At 36.6% G+C, this 14270-nt stretch overlaps 1 protein-coding gene across 5 annotated transcripts in view; it reads right to left on the bottom strand.

Annotated features, from left to right (window-relative positions):
• The window catches only part of CNTN1 (contactin 1), a 362253-nt gene that overhangs the window by 277123 nt on the left and 70860 nt on the right, over positions 1-14270 (bottom strand). For 4 of the 5 annotated variants that reach the window (XM_060657920.3, XM_060657917.3, XM_060657918.3 and 1 more), the window contains exon 2: positions 468-515. The exons of the other annotated variant lie outside the window; for it this stretch is intronic. The gene's annotated coding sequence lies outside the window, so the exon portion shown is untranslated. The remainder of the gene's footprint in view (positions 1-467; positions 516-14270) is intronic. 5 annotated transcript variants of the gene reach the window in all.

Below are 14270 nucleotides of genomic sequence, written 5' to 3'. Positions count from 1 at the left end.
TAAAGATTGTATGACATAAAGCATTTTTATAAAGTATTTAGTAGAAAGACTGGATTATAATGTTAAGTAAATAGTATTATTATTGCTGTTGGTGTTATTGTTACTGTTATTACTATTAATTCCATGATACGTCCCTATTATTCAGCCCACATCTGATAGCTCATTCCAACATCTATTAACTCAGCAACATCGAGCATTACGCTATTTAGTATTAATTGTACTCTAATTGTTTTGTATATTTTCACAGTGATTTGCTCATATGGGCATTTGCAGAAAGGACACTTAGAGGACATTTATTAAGTAGTCATCAAACTATTTATCATATGTTTTGATATATTTTTTAAGTTGAGAAATATTATAAGTTAAAATGGAATACCATTTTCAATATCAGATTTTTTTATTCTGTAACACACACACACACACACACACACACATACAATCTCTCTTTCTCTAAGTAAACACCTTACCTTAAGATTGTTCTGAATTCAGCTTCAGAAATGATCCAAATTGGATATCTACAAATCAATAATTATGAAATTATAGTCAATTAGCTTGAAGACAAAGGTATTGCTACTTGAGCAATGATTTTTAACATTTTCTACAAAAAAAAAGTTGCATTTTAATCCTCTACAAGCTTTTGTTTGTTGCTTTCACCATCACAGTAAAATTTTAGCATATTTGCAAAATACATTTATAAAATCAGTAAGCACTTTTAAGTTAAAGGGATTTGATTTTTTCATTGTTTGCAAAGCCTATTGATGGCTCAGAGTCCAAATATCCTGTTATTCACCATCATTAAATTGAACTAAAAATAAACATTTTAAATAAAACAGGGTAATAGCTGCTGAGCTGGTCCCATTTTATGATACTGAACACTAGATTGGAATATATTTTGGAGAAGCCTGTATATACACCATACCCACATTGTATATACTGTGTTTGTGTGTGCACATTACATATGTATGTATACATATTGACAGTACACTAATACGTACACATACACACAAACTTAAGGGGAAAAAACAGGTAAATCTAAAACATTTCACAGAGGAAACCAAATATTTGGGTAAAATCAAATGGATTAAATTCAACATAGCTCAGGTTTTGGATAAACTGATACTTCGGTGATATTAACAACAGTAAATGCAATAAAAATTCTGTGTTAAGTCTTACAGTTTACAGAATATTTTCACATTCTTGTCCAGGTCTTTAGTAACCCTCATAACCACAAATGTTTCCTCTCAAATACTGTTAGGGTAAGCTTGGCTGAATCGACACAGAGGTAGAAAACTTGTCCCATCAAATACACATTTTGAGAATAGTCTTTCCATTTAAAATGCAGCTCATGTCATATTCCCTCATAAACAAAACATAGGTGTAAAACCTAGCTCTACATATGGCTGAAGCTCATCTTTTAGATCTTGCATCAAACACCCCTCTCCAAGAATGGCAGCAGATATTAATCAGGTAATGACTCAACTTCATACATAACTATGTACCACATTAAATGTCATGAAGAAGACTCATAAAGTACCTTGACTCCAGTGGGGATCCTCACTTAGTAAACTGGGAGGATAAAGGAGAGGGATAAAATTTGAGCTGAGAGTTACCAGGTAAAGACAGAGTTGTCAAGAAGGGGAGAATGCCCATTTTAGAAGGACAGGCAGGTGCAAGGTGCTGAGGCAGGACAAGTGTGGCAGTGTTGAGAAGCAGGAAGAAGGCTGTTAAAGCGGAAACAGGAACGGAGCAGTGTGTAGGGGTGCATAAAGCTGGCGAGGTCATGCAGGGCCATAGCAGGCTATGACGAAGATGAGTTTCTATCTTACAGACTACAGGAGGCCACTGCAAGGTTTATACACAGGAGTGTGGTAGTGTGATCTTGAAGATGGTAGCTCTGGTGAGGAAAGAGAAAGTGGAGGAAGAGTGAATGTAGAAACCCAGTTGAAAGCCTTTGCTCTAGTTCAGGAAAGAAAGATGGTGCCTTGGACTAGAATATTTGCAAAATAAATTGATAAAATTGGTTTGTTTTAATAAATTTGCAGGGATAGATTATAATCTGTCTCTCTCGCTTGATTGTAAGCTACATGAGGTAGAGACCTCAATGTTTACTGACCATTATATCCTCTGCCACAATACTTTGCACACAGTAGATACTCCAAAAAAATGTTTTTTGAATGAATGCATAGTAGGAAAATATGAAGAAATTGGGGAGTGTAAGGAACTTCATGAAGGAGTACTATTTACTGTGATAAGAATTACTAGCCAGGATCAGGTTTGCAAGTGAAATCATGTGCTTAGATTTAGACAAATTGTACTTAGATTGCTTATCAGATATACAAGTGTAGATATGAATTAGGATATTTTAAGTGTCTAAAGCTCAGAGATCTTGACTGGAGACATAAATTTGGAAGTCATAGGAATATCAGTAACACTGATGCCATGAGAGTGGATGGGGAGAAAATAGAGTAATAATGATAACTGAATTTTTTCAAGTTTATTCATTTATATTTTGAGAGAGACAGAGATAGTGTGAGCAGGAGAGGGGCAAAGAAAGATGGAGAGAGAGAATCCCAAGTAGGCTCCAAGCTGTCAGCACAGAGCCCAATGCAGGGCTTGAACTCACGAAACTGAGAGATCATGACCTGAGCCAAAACCAAGAGTTGGGTGCTCAACCGACTGAGCCAACCAGGTGTCTCCATTTTTTTAATGTTTATTTATTTTTGAGAGAGAGAAAGAGACAGAGTGTGAGTGAGGGATGGGCAGAGAGAGAGAGAGAGAGAGAGAGAGAGAGAGAATCTGAAGCAGGCTCCAGGTTCTGAGCTGTCAGCACAGAGCCCGACACAGGGGCTTGAACTCATGAACTATGAGATCATGACCTAAGCCAAAGTCAGATGCTCAACTGACTGAGCCACCCAGGCACCCAGGTACCCCAATGATAACAGAATTTTTGCAGACTCTTACTATGTATCAGTCACTGTTCTGTTTCGCATGTTTCAATCCAGTTAATCCTCACAATAACCCCATAAAGAGTACTCTGTTTATCATCCCATTTTAAAGATGAGAAAACCAAGGCACAAAGAAATTATAGAATTTGCCCAAATTCACAGACTTAGTAAATGGCAGAACTAGGGTATAGCAGGCAGAATTCTAAGATGGCCTCCAACATGCCCTACTCATGATGTTCACACCTTGTACAATGTCCTGTCCTGTGTAGGGCAGAACCTGTAAATGTGATGGGATATAATTCTCATGATTTAGTTATTAATGAGTTGACTCTGAGTTAATCAAAACCAAAAGGGAGAGGTTTGTGGGCCTGGCCTAATCAGTCGATCCCTTCAGAGGAAATGAGGTCCTCCCTGCCACCAGAGATTAAAAGCGTGAGAGGGCCTATGCAGGGGGCCACATGGCAGAGCATTGTAATCAGCTTCCAAGAGCTGAGAACTGCCCTTGGCAAACAGCCATCAAGAAAATGGGGAATTCAGCCCTATAGCCACAACAAATTGAATTCTGCCAACACCAGTGAGCTCAGAAGAGACCTCAAGCCTCAGATGAGCCCTCAGTCCTAGCTAACAGCTTGAGTTCAGGCTGTTGAGACCCTGAGCAGAGGACCCAATTGAAACCCACCCAGACTTCTGACCCAGGGAACTGTAAAATACTAAATAAGGTCTGTCTTAAGCCATAAAGTTTGTATTATTTGTTATACAGCATAGAAAACTAATGCACATGATAAAATTTGTAAAGTTTGTATTATTTGTTATACAGCATAGAAAACTAATGCACATGATAAAATTTGAGTAGTTGGTTTACATGACCTGGGCTGTTAAAGACTTAGCTCAGAAGGTAGAAGAGGTGGGAAAATGAGAGGAGAGACTAATAAAGACAGAGCCCTGAAGCAAACGCAGACATTTAAGGAATGGGCAGAGGAAAACGAACCAGCAAAGGAGATTGTAGAGAAACCAAGAAATCAGGCAAATCCAAGGGAGTATGACATTACAGAAGCAAAGGAGAAGATGTGTGCAAGGAAGGAGACTGAGTAAAAGTGTGCAGCACTACAGACAGCAAACCAGATGAGGACTGGAGAGCGTTCAGTGGATTCAGTAAGATGCAGGAAGGTAACACTGGCTTTTCCTCTGGTCAATTAAAAAAGCAGAGTTGGCATTTTCGAACTCCTTGGGTGTGTGTGTGTGTGTGTGTGTGTGTGTGTGTGTGTGTGTTTAAGGGAGGAAATCATGTGATGAGTTGGGGAGAAAAAAAATGTTTTCCAGACATATTTTTACTATTCAATATTTTCATGCAGGAGCATTATAAACCTCTCCTTAAGAACTCAATATATTTTGTTACTTACAGCAGACCTGACAAGTTAATCAACTAAAATATTCTGTCACAAAATTGAACTTCAAGGATTGACAATTTCTTGTGACAAGGCAAGAGTGCACCCAAGTAATATTCCACATACCATTTAATCTCATGAGATGACTACTGAAAAGCAATAGAAAGAGGACAGAAAAGAGAGCATTCGATTTCTAAAACTCATTCATTTTGATCATTTATATAGCCACTCTAAGGGGAAGTTATTTTTTTTCTCCTAAGAAAATATGAAATCAGATGCGGAAGCCAAAATATAAAGAGGCATTAACTAAATCAATAAAGATCCATTTTGACTGTAAAAGAGTACAATTGAGAAGACAAAGGGTACACACAGAGACAATTAAATTTATGGCTTTTTATGCTGCTATTCACCCAATGATGCTGCTTTTGGATTCTCTGGCACCAGTATTTCACTTTGGTGACTAATTTCATGGGAGGCAGAACAAGGACAATTTCCCCCTTATCCCATATAAGATAACAAAATAAGAAGATTTAAACTACACTGTTATTCTTATACATGGCAGGTTGGTGGGGGGAGGGGTTGGGTATACTTATCTCCAATGGAACCCTTAGGAAAGGAAAGGAGAGTTTGTCCAAGGATCTCTGACACATAGTCAACATAGGAACAGGGTCATGTTCAATGGCTCATCCTGAACTGAGATTTACATTTTCTATTTTGAATGATCAAGACAGATGTGCAGCGGTCCCTGGGTAGCTCAGTAGATTAAGTGTCCGACTTCAGCTCAGGTCATCTCACAATTTGAGTCCGAGCCCTGCATCAGGCTCTCTGCTCTCAGCACAGAGGCTGCTTCAGATCCTCTGTCTGTCTCTGTCTCTGTCTCTCTACTCCTTCCCTGCTTGTACTCTCTCTCCCTCTCTCTCTCTCTCTCTCTCAAAAAGTAAACTTAAAAAAAATTTTTTTTAAGATGTGCAATGTTAGAGACACGAGTGCAGGAGTGCAGAGTCATTATGTCTTCTGGTGGCTTAGGTGAAATTTTTCCTCCCTTTGTCTCATCTGAAGCCATTTTTTCCCAGATATGGTTGTGAATTCACCTGTGCCTAACACTTTACTCATGCACAAATGGTTTAAGAGGCCTGATACAATCATTGCTTACATCCCAAGATTAACATTGCTTGTGCTGTTCACTTACATTTTAAGGATCTTGAATTTGTTTTACATCCAACTTAGTATCATGTATTTGGCTCCTACTTTTAGTTGTTTATGAATGAGACAGCTCTTACTAACAGAGGTAACTTTACTAGTGAGCACACGATTACTTTCTAGTCTAAGACAAAGTTTGATTAATTAATGAGTCATGCCACCTTAATAAATGAGAGCCTTTTATCATCCTGGTATAAAAATTCTTTTAAAAAGACAATTTTTTCACTCATGTGGAATTCAAGAAACAAAACAAATGAACAAATGGGAAAAAAAGAGAAAGTGAGGCAAACCAAGAAACAGACTCTTTAAAAAAAAAAAAAAGTTTATTTTTGAGAGACAGGGAGAGAGTGCAAGGGGGCAGGATGCAGAGAGAGGGAGACAGAGAATCCAGACCAGGCTCTGTGCTGTCAGCACAAAGCCCAACCTAGGGCTCGGACCCATGAGCCATGAGATCATGACTTGAGCCAAAGTTGGGCACTCAACAGACTGAGCCAGCCAGGACCCCCCGGGCCTGTAACTACAGAGAACAAACTGATGGTTACCAGAAGAGAGGTGGGGGAGGGTGGTTAAAAAGGTGATGGGGATTAAGGAGCACACGTGTCATGATGAGCACCAGGTGTTGTGTGGAAATACTAAATCACTATATTGTACACCAGAAACTAATATTATACTGCACGTTAACTAAGTAGAATTTAAATTAAAACATTAAAAAAAGAAAATCTACCCATTGGTGTGATCAATTCCAGGAAATAGATCACATCTTCCTACTCTATGAGCCCTGAACCCCTAACCAAAACAAGAAGCTTGAATAGAGCTCCTATTTTAAGTTCTTCTCTTTTGATTCATGGAATTTGGAGATGAACCTTAAAATGAGGATTGATCCTTTGTTTCTCAAAACAAAAAGGAAAACACCACACTTTTATATCTCTATGAAGATACAAAAGACAAGTATCCGAAAACGTCTCAAATTTTACTTCATATGTCAGATATCCCAGAATCGTATTGTAGTTTCCCACAGAATTGCCAACTCAATAAATTCTTGGCTGATGCTTCAGAATTTTCATCTCTAATATTCCAAATCCCTAATGGCCTTAAACTTCAACGCCTAATCATTCAGTTGATTAATATGCCTCTTCCCAGCTGGGTTGTGCACGCAACAAGTCTGAAACTTCTCCAGTATTTCCACCTTCCACAAACTGTGAGACAAGTGGCTCCTCATGATCGTCTTTTCCAACCCTAACTTCTTATAATTTTCCCCAAAGTATGTTCCTCTTAGACTGTACTTACTGTATATAAATACTTCATGTTGGCTTCAATTACTTCAAGTTCTAGTACACATGCATATGCTGTTTGTTTTGGTGAGCAGTGATCTGGTATAATAAGAGTATAAACATCTCTTCCTTAACCCTGTACTGATAAACTATAGTCCCCAGACTAGGTAATTTTAAGCTTCACAGGACCTATAATAGAATATTAAAAAACAAAACAAAAACAAAAACAAACAAGAACAACAACAAACTATACTTTGGTCTGAAGTGTCTTTTCAAAAGAAAGATACATGGTCCTGAAGATTTTAGGAATCCAGACTACATTCTAACTTTAAAAGCCTTATATTTGTCCCCAAACTACACTGACTCTATAGAGATTTGGATTTCCAGCAAAAATGAGTCCTCATAACTGTGATAGGAGCAGAAACCAGAACTAGATGGCTTTGAACTATGCTTGTATATGAAAATATATCCTGTTGTACTTTGATTGTAGCTCTATTTTGGTATCAGTGGAAATGATATTTTTAAAAATGAATTTCTTCTTTTAAAAAGGGATTTCCCTTCTGCTCCAATTTTCACTTAACTTTGGGGATTTTCTATATTGGATCCCCAAATATTTCTTAACTGCTTCAAAGTTAAAGTAGAAAATTTAACTTTCATGACTTGACTCTAAAACACATTACAAAGAATGTCTTAAGTGACAGCAAACTTCTTGGAGAATGTACTTACAGTTAAGGCCCAATCCATAACCATGGGTTTAGGACATTGGAAAGCTTGACAAAGAAGTAAATTTCTTAAGGCTTAGTATATATTCTTGGGCTTCATAACCAACTATAACTTTAGGTGTATCGACACATCCAAATGACACCACACAAAAGTTATTAAAAACTAGCTTTTAAATTATAAATCTTTTAGGGACACCTGGGTGGTTCAGTTGGTTCAGCATCCAGCTTCAGTTCAGGTCATGATCTCACAGTTCACAAGTTCAAGCCCCATGTCAGGTTCTATGTTGACAGCTCAGAGCCTGGAGTCTGCTTCAGATTCTGTGTCTCCCTTTCTCTCTGCCCCTCCACTGTTCTCACTCTGTCTCTGTCTCTCTCTCTCTCTGTCTCTCTCTCTCTCACTCACTCTCAAAAATAAACAAACATTAAAAAAATGGTTTTAAATTATAAATCTTCTTTGTAGAATTCTTTCAAGTGAGAGGTAAAAAAAGGTGAGGAGGGTTAAATTTTTATTCATTTTAAAGAATAAGAAGTAATACACAGAAGGTATTAAGTAATTGAAAAAAACAGGAAATTGAGTATTAAGTAGACTTTTTGAAGGGTAAAGTGAAATAATTTGATATATTTTAAATAATGAACTTAATCTTTAAAATAAAAATAATAGCTATTGAGAAATACTCATTTACCAAGTTTTTAACATACATTATTATATTAGAAATCTTGCAAAATAGAGATTATTTTCCCACGTGAAAGGCATGGTTTCAACCACTTGCTTTAATGAACAAGACAGGTACTAACAGAATTCCCCAAGTTTCAATCCAAATTTGTTTTCAACAGTGAACTAAGTCACTCACTGTGTCATCAAATAGATGGTTCTTTGATATTAAGCAGGCTTTTCCCTACTATCACTTTTTAATGTCAAAAGAAGGGAAAAGATATTTATTAAACGCTTATTTCGTATGAGAAGCATTTTCTAGATAATGCCAGTAGTCTGGGGAAAAGGAACAGGTTATTCTGCCTTAGGGTTTTTTCATTTGTCTTGTTTTACTTTTGGTAAAACCTAAGGAACGGAATGCTTTTAAGGCAGCACAATGCACCTAGGTTTCCACTGTTCATCAGTAAAAGATATTCTAGAGGAAAGAGTAAGACCCACTAGACTCCAGATCAATACAATCTTTCTTTTTCTATGTGTAGAATTGAGCAAAATGGACTTTTGACTGAAGCAATATTTTAAAACTATCAAAAAGGCAGGGGTCAGCAAACTTTATATGTAAGGGCCAGATGGTAAATATTTTACGCTTGTGGACCAACAGGTCTCTGTGACAACTACACAACTCTACCATTGCAGTGGGAAAGCAGGCAAGACAATACATAAATGAATGTGGGTAGCTGTGTCCCCACAAAACTTTATTTACAAAAATCATACAAGGGCCCGATGTGGCCCATGGCCTATAGTTTGCTGACCCTGAAATAGGAGAAAAATAAAATATAATCATAACTTGGAAATGGTGAAGTCAAGACATTTTCTTGTAATACCTTAAAAGCCTTCTCATTGTTTTGTCCAGATAGCTAGCAGCAACATTCAAGTAGAAACATTAGGTTCTGAGCTACACATTTACTCATTGGAAAAATAGGGCAACTGCTCCTCTAGGTCTTTTAGAATGTCCTTAAATGAAATATTCTCAAAGACAAAATTTTCAATGACATAGGGTGAGCTGTTAAAAACATCAGTAGTTTCATCTCCTCTTCAGTGTAAAGAATTTCACAATATGGCATGTTTAATGATTTGTGCCTCTGAAGCAGTAGACTGAGAACATCTGTAGGTAAATTTGAACTTTCTAATCATATATATATATATATTTTTTCCTAAATTACCCTTGTACCCTTTTTTTCCTATTTTACCCTTCTAAAACCTCTGAAAGAGATAATGTTATTAGTCACCTTTTATAGGTCATGAATCTGTAATTTTAAGTGACTAAGTAAATTACCAAGGTTATATAGCTACTAAACTCTAAGGCCAGGATCTGAACAATGTAGCCCTATACTTAGAGCTACTCTGTAAGATTGTGCAAGTTATGGACCTCTTACAACACATAAGGGCACAGATGACATAGGTATGCTTATTGTAGAAATTTTCCACAGGCAACAATAAATTTCATGTGTCTTACAAAATCAGTATTAGGAAAATTTTTCTGATAAAAGAATATATATTTTATAAGCAACCTTTTGTAATTCACAGCAATGTGCCATATATGATAGCTTCAGTCCTGTGACCTTGTTCTTTTACACTATACTAAAGGAACTCTGTACCAGGATGGCCACCTGGAAGGTTACAAAGAGTAAGGTCTTGAGGGAAGTCTGTGTTCCTAGACTGTATATGTAACATCAGCCTCTTCCCTGCCTTTAAGTCCTGGGAATAGTTTATTACTATGAAAACGGATACAGAGGATGAAAACGGAGAGCAGAATTAAAGATACTCTGAACATTACAGCATGATTGACTGGATATATAAATAAAATATTAAGATTGGGAGATAGAGTCTTGGGAGAGAAGGAAAATGACTTATTTTTAAGGTTCAAAGCATGCAGAGATGGAGAAGTCAAAGAGGAATGGAATATATGTACCCAAAGCTAAGAGAGTGGTCAGGGCTAGAGTCAGGGATATGGGTGTCATTTCCATAGAGGTGTAAGAGCTAAGGCCAAGAGAATGAGAGAACATACATGGGAAGAATCTAGGACTAGGAGCGGTGGGATCTACAAGATGAGCCAAAAAACAGAAAGAAAGTTAAAGTGTGATCAGAGAATGGATATAACAAGTTAAAAACAGGATCACTGAAGCCAAAACAAAACATGTGTTAATGAAAAGAGATTCTGGGGTTTTTTTTTTAATTTTTTTAAGTTTATTTATTTATTTTTGAGAGAGAGAGACAGACAGAGGCAGAGAGAAGAGAGAGGGAAAGAATCACAAGCAGACTCTGCACTGTCAGCACGGAGGCTGATGCAGGCTCCAGCCCACAAAATGTGAGACCAGGACCTGAGCCTGAATCAAGAGTCGCAAACTTAACTGACCTGAGCCACCCAGGTGCCCTGTGAAAAGAGATTTTTAGGAATGTCTCCTGCTTCAAGGAGTTCCAGGAAGATGAGAACTGTGCGGAAATCACTTCAGCTCACAGTTCAAGAGTAACTACTGAATTCTGTAAAGTCAGTCTCAATCCAATAGTAAAGGAAGGGGCTAGAATAGGGTGAGGGATAAAGAAGTGGAAGGAGAGTATGCAGGGGCGCCTGGGTGACTCAGTCAGTTAAGTGTCCCTCTTGATGTTAGCTCAGGTCATGATCTTGCAGTTGTGAGATTGGGCTCTGGGCTGAGCATGGAGCCTACTTGGGATTCTCTCTTTCTGGCCCTCTCTCTCTCTGCCCCTTCCCTGCCTGTGCACACACTCCCTCTCTCAAAAATAAACATTTAAAGAAAACAAGAAAAAGAAACAGAGGGCACAGGCTATTTTTTTAATCTAAAATTTAGAAGGCAGAAAAGGAGGAAGAAAGGAAACAGATTTCTTCTTTAAAAAAAACAGAAGCTCATTCGAAATTTTTGAAGTTGAAAAATATAAAAATGGGAGATAAATCATTGACACCACTGTATTTCACAGAAGACCCAAAAATCCCAAGTCACAAATCACTAGTAGATACAAAAATAAAATCCTGTCCTGGTTCTCTTTTTTTCTAAGCAGCTTTATTGAGATATAGCTTTATTGAGATATAATTTGCATGCCATAATACTGACCCATTTTAAGTATAAAATTCAATGAGTTTTAGTATATTTACAGAGGCTTTAGTCTTATACGTCAAATAATGGCATAAGCATAAGAATGCTTAGTCTTGTTTTAGAATGCTGCAAGAACTCAGAACCTAATCATGAGAATAGAAATACAAAACAAAATAATACAGAAACACCAGTACGGTGTGCTGCAATAACATCACAGCTTATCATGTGGAATGAGGCAAATGGCTTAAATAGTCACTTTTGTAGCCTTTACAATAGATAATTAATGAGCCACAGTCTATGAATCAAGTAAGCTTTTGTTTCATAACATTAAGAATCTATCTAGATCTATAATTGACTCATAGAGTAACTATGCAGTAATATATTACTTCTGGTACATTTTGCCTCATATTGATCTCTAAGGTTTCCTTTAATTTGTTCACTTGCTTGTTTTTGGTCATACATCCCAAGGCAATTTCATACCATGCAAAGCAGTCATTGTGTTAGTTCTTTGTGTTTAACCTCAATCTTGGGTTGTGAAAACTTACTGGTGCCTACAAATAACAAACATCATACAATGATCTCTTTCTGTAGTCATTTGTGAAATTCACAAATTTAGATATCTGCACACTTTCTTTCAGACTGATTTCTAGACTTACACCATGTTCATGCCTTACCTAAATTGAGAGAAAAGGCTCTTCAATTAAGTAAAAAGCAAACAGTACAAAAATGAAGATTAACCATGGTTTCTTCGTAACATACCAATATATGTTACACATCATCAGGTTATCAGACTTACAGAGATGTAAGGGAAATTGTATACTTATTTTATATTCAAAAATGTAACAGAAGAAAAGAATCATAAAGCTAAATCTTAACTACCCAAGCTTCTAAGTAATTAAACCTCATATCTAAAAACTTCTTCATGGGGCACCTGGGGGCTCAGTCAGTTGAGCATCCAACGTCAGCTCAAGTCATGATCTCATGACTCATGAGTTCAAGCCTCACATCAGGCTCTGTGTTGACAGCTTGGAGCCTGGATCCTACTTCAGATTCTGTGCCTCCCTCTCTCTCTCTGCCCTTCCCCCGCTTGTGCTCAGTCTCTCTCTCTCTCTCAAAAATAAATAAACATTAAAAGAAATGTTCTTAAATTTTCTCAAGTTAACAGATTTAGATAAGGAAATCTACCTAAAGAAGTATATATTATATTTTTAAAACCATTTAATTGAACCCTTCATTTGAATATGTTAGCTCTCTTTCAACTACAATAGGTAGTTATTAAAACAAATCTCTCCTCCATAGAATGGACAAAGAAAAATAACCACTTTCTTATTAAACATTAGAAAGAAATACATAAGACTCTAATTTCTTTCTCAAAATTTTAGTAAACATTGATTTTTTTAAAAAGCTAAAGAAAGGTAAAAAAACTTAAAAGTGGAAGAATATAAATCTAATTTAAATGTTTTTGTCATAATGAAAAAATAAAGAATAATTCAATTACATTTTGAGACAAGATTTAAATGTGTGATTTCTATAAGCATTCATGAAATTAGACTGGCTGGGAAGAGGTGAAGTACTTTTTCAAAGCACTGACTTTATCACCTTTAGTTTTTTTGTCTGTTAAAATTCGCACAGGAGTTGACGATCACCATTAGTGTTTTCCTACATGAAAGGAGACTATTACCACCTCAAAGGTATTTTCTGTAATCATTGTTCAACTATGTGTTGTCTTGTGAAATTGCAAATATTCTCAGGGATGATAAAACTACTGACAGATCCATTGCTTCCCTTAATCATCCAAAAATAATTTTGGTCTTTGAAATTCTCCTGACACAGTAACTATTACCGCCTCCTTAGAGTTCCATTCCAACCACACAAAGCCCATACTGCTTGGGAATCTTTCAAGCAACTCTTTCAAATGTGAGGCTTCTTCCATGAACAATCCTCACTTTTAGATATGGTTTTGAAAGACATTATCCCAAGTCCAAGTTGTTTTCTACTCATCTCTTTTCACTGATCAACTCAGCCCACCGACATCAGTCAAGTGACTTGTGTTACAATCTTTTTGGTTTGCAATTCTGTTTTTGCTCATAAGAGTCTCGCTACCTTTTGTAAATTAGCATCAACTACTAGTTTCCAGTCGCATTCATATAGGATGGGGAAGTCATGATTTTGAAAACAAGGAAGGAAAAAACAGAAATCTGGAAATCTGAATTGATAATGTTGAATATGAGTCAATACTAATGAGAGAGGTTTTATTGCATCAGTAACCACAGAACTGCATCAGTAACCACAGAATTAAGAAGTTATAAGGATAATAAAAATCATTAACAGAAAATTACTGAGCTCGTTCTATATGCCAGACGCTTCTGGATATTGCAAATACAGTGATAACCAACAGGAACAAGTCAAACACATCTTTGTTACAATTAAGCTTAAATTTTAGGGAAGGAAGATATGAAGTGTGCTGCTAAAAACAGGTGCTATGAAGACTGTATTTGATCAGGACCCTATCTAGAGTCCTGTGTCCAATATTAACACGTTTCTGATAATGACATATGAATTATAAATCACGTAACCTAATATCTGCTGATACATTGGTTTGAAACTGTATTCTGAACACTATCACAAAGCAAACATCTTTTGTTTTGCTTTGTTTTTTCATTTGGGTTTTGTTTTTGGTTTTCTAAATCCCTGTTGCTTCCTACTGTGCACAATAGCATACACTCTTTTTAAGTAACAGAGGTGTTGACTTTATTGTGGACATCATTTCACAATATATATGTGCATTAAATCATCACATGGGACACCTTAAAGTTACATAATGTTATATGTCAAGTGTATCTCTAGAAAGACAAGAAAAATAGTTTCAAGATAATAACAGCAGAGCATAAAACCAAGCATGGGCTCTTCTGAGCAAAGGACTTTGTGTGATAACACAGATGTCAGACCTGTGATGCAAGCCCTGATTCTACCCCAAAACAAATCTAA

This window comes from Panthera onca, chromosome B4, assembly GCF_046562875.1.
Source record: "Panthera onca isolate mPanOnc1 chromosome B4, mPanOnc1 haplotype 2, whole genome shotgun sequence".
In the NCBI taxonomy this organism is placed as follows: domain Eukaryota; kingdom Metazoa; phylum Chordata; class Mammalia; order Carnivora; family Felidae; genus Panthera; species Panthera onca.
The sequence above is the reverse complement of the archived record's forward strand: the minus strand, read 5'-3'. Positions and strand labels throughout refer to the sequence as shown.